This window comes from Crinia signifera, unplaced genomic scaffold (genome assembly GCF_055691185.1).
Source record: "Crinia signifera unplaced genomic scaffold, ASM5569118v1 HAP2_SCAFFOLD_175, whole genome shotgun sequence".
NCBI classification, from domain to species: domain Eukaryota; kingdom Metazoa; phylum Chordata; class Amphibia; order Anura; family Myobatrachidae; genus Crinia; species Crinia signifera.
Window position 1 is genome coordinate 201207 of NW_028142068.1, and position 3109 is coordinate 204315.

The window sequence follows — 3109 nt, forward strand, 5'->3', positions numbered from 1 at the left end:
ACGGAGCGCCTGTCCCCCATGATCCCCACCTAAACGTGAAGCCGGTTTCAGGACGCTCCAGAGCCCAGGCAGCTTCTTAAAAGAAGCTGTAAGCGCTGCACAGGGAGGCCAGACAGCGTCTCCCTTGTGCACAGTGAGCTGACAGGACACGCTTCTGTCAGCTCCTGCTGCGCTAGCAGTGTGAGGATTCACTAGAAGAATCCTCACACTGTGCCTACCTAGCTAGAGTGAAAATTAATAAAATAATAAAAATCCCCTAACTACTCTAATTCTTCAGCTGCTCCCGCAGCTCTTTAGAATAGCACCCACTCCAGTGGGCACCTAACACGAACTGAAGAGTCCGGGATGCAGTAGGGGAGAGCCCACCCTCTAAAAGATTTAGGATAGGTGCCTGGCTCCTTCGGACCCTCCTACATCCCAGTGTTGAGCTGTGTCACCAGGACCATTGAAAGAGAAATGTTAAAATTGGATGTCAATTTCTACTTCATTTCCTTACATACAGGGAGCAACTTCTATCAGTCACCCCACCTTGATAAAGTGCCAAGCGAGGCATGAAATGCGTTGGAGACTTAAGGAGAGGAGAAGCCATCTTGCTGCTGCCCGAAGTACCGACACGCCAGTCGCTGACGTCAGCAAGCCGCGTCCTGGGACCAAAGCCGCAACAGAAGATTCCACCCAGAAGCGGACAGCAACTGAGCTGAGGAATACCGCTGCCTCTGTAAGGTTAGGGTTAGTAGGGACAGCACGACAATCTCCCTGTCTCACCTCACATCCTCCAAAAGGAGTGTAAACATTATTTGGTACTCTTTACCTAGCACGGCGCCCATCACGGGCATCGCGGCCATCGCATGCACTACAGTAACGGGTGCGATGCGATGGCCGCGATGCCCGCGATTTCCCATAGGGATCAATGTTAAATTTTTCAATGGACGCGATTTTTCACTTCAATGCCTCAATCAACGCGATTTTGCCATAGGAACCAATGTTAAATGGGCCACAGAGCCCAAATAGGCACCCTGTACAGTGAAATGGCCCCCAAAATTGGTAACGACACCCGCACGATCAACGCGAACCGGAAGCGTGGCGAGCGCAGCGAGCCCGTGAGGGGCGGCGGTACGCGTCCCCCGACCTTTTCATACCCCTACTATCCACGTCGGCGTGGAGTTGAGAATAGAATAGTGTGGCGAGTGCAGCGAGCCACCGAGCCCGAAGCGTGGCGAGCGGACGCGGATACCTTCACAGGTTGTGATTACATGTAATGGGCATTAAGGGGTTTAGCAGTGGTGTCAAACTCATGGCCCTCCAGCTGTTGTGGAACTACACTTCCCAGCATGCCCTGCCACAGATTTTAGCGATCCATTATATAAAATCTGTGGCAGGGCATGTAGGGATGTGTACTTCCACAACAGCTGTAGGGCCGTGACTTTGACCCCACTGGGTTAAGGCATACTTTTTAAATATGTTATAGGTACACGGTAACACCATAATGTCCCCCCTTCTGTTATTTTGTTTGTTTAAAATAAAATTGATGGCGCTGTGTGTGTGTGTATATGTGTGTATATATTCGCTCCCTTACCACCGTGGCAAGCGATCCACGTCCCCCCCTTGTCGGGATTTTGGCGGTCGGGATTCCGGCGTCGGGATTTTGAACGCCGGGATCCCGACCGCCGGGATTTCATACTGAATCCTCGCTCCCTTACCACCTCCTTCTCTTCCGATTCCCCTCCTCTGCTTCCCCTCCTCCTTTTCTATGCTTCCCTCCTCCGCACCCCCTCTCCCCCTCCACTGCTCTTCTGCTCTCCCTTCTAACTCTTCCTCTACTCTGCTCCCCATCCTCCTCTGCCCCCCTCCTCCTCACCTCCACTCCTCCTCAGCTCCTTCTTCTCTGATCCCCCTCCTCTCCTCCACTTCCCCCTCCTCCACAACCCCTATCTTCCTCTCCCCTGCTCTCTCTTTCCCCTCTATCTCTCTCCTCCTCACCAATTTCCCCACACTTCTCTATCTCTCTTTCAGACTGCCGGTGACCTCGTGCTGGGGTGCAGGAAGAGAAGACTCGGCGCCATGGAGTTGGAGCAGGAGGAGATGACTAGCACTGGGGAAAAAAGAGTGCAGAAGACCCATGAGCAGGGGCCGAAAACATGGTGTTTCCATCACTGCTGATCATGTAGAATGAAGCATCGATGACAAGAGATACATAGCACCTGTGTATACTGCTCTCCCTTCTCCGCTCCTTCTCCACACCTCCACTTCCCATCCTCCTCACCCCCTCTCCTCTGCTCCCCCTCCTCCTCTCCTTCACTTTCCCTCCTCTGCTCCTGCTCTCCCTTGTCTCCTCCTTTCCCTCTCCTCCTTTCCTCAGCTCCCCCACCATCTTCTCATCTACTCTCCATCCTCCGATCCCCCCTCCTCTCCTCTGCTTCCCCTCCTCCTCTGCTTCCTCTATTCTGCTCCCTCTCCTCTTCCGCTCCTCTGCCCCCTCTCCTCTTCCACTCCTCCGCTCCTTCTTCCCTTATTCCCCTCCTCTCCCCTGCTCTCTCTTTCCCCTCTATCTCTCTCCTCCTCACCAATTTCCCCACACTGCTCTCTCTCTCTCAGACTGCTGGGGTGAAGGAAAAGAAGACCCAGCGACGGGGAGATGGAGCAGGAAGAGATGACTAGCACCGCAGGAGAGAGCATGCAGCAGACCCGGGAGCAGGGGCGGAAAAATACCTGCTAGCATTGCTGCTGATCGTGAGGTACACAGTGCCAGCTTGCACTGCACTCCCTTCTCCCCTGCCTCTCCCTCTCCCTCTTCTCTCTTCTCTCCACCACTTTCCTCTCTCTCTCAGACTGCCAGGGACCCAGCTGTGGGGTGCAGGAAAAGAAGACCCAGCGCCGGGAAGATGAAGGATGAGATGACTAGCACTTGGGAAAGAGAATGCAGCAGACCCATGAGCAGGGGAAGAAAACCCGGCATTCCATTGCTGATCATGTAGCATTCAGCGCCGATGACAAGAGGTACACTGCGCCTGCGTATACGGCTCTCCCTTCTGCGCTCTTTCTCCACACCTCCTCACCCCCTCCCCCTTCTCCTCACCACCTCTCCTGCTCTACCTTCTCTGCTTCACCT

General features: G+C 54.1%; 1 long non-coding RNA gene across 1 annotated transcript; it reads left to right on the forward strand.

The window, feature by feature from the left end:
- Nucleotides 1-212: 212 nt before the first annotated feature.
- On the forward strand, nt 213-2714 carry LOC146053721 (uncharacterized). The gene is made up of 3 exons (XR_014467757.1): nt 213-723; nt 2014-2205; nt 2596-2714. It is a non-coding gene; the product is annotated as an uncharacterized LOC146053721 (long non-coding RNA).
- The last annotated feature ends 395 nt before the right edge of the window (nt 2715-3109 follow it).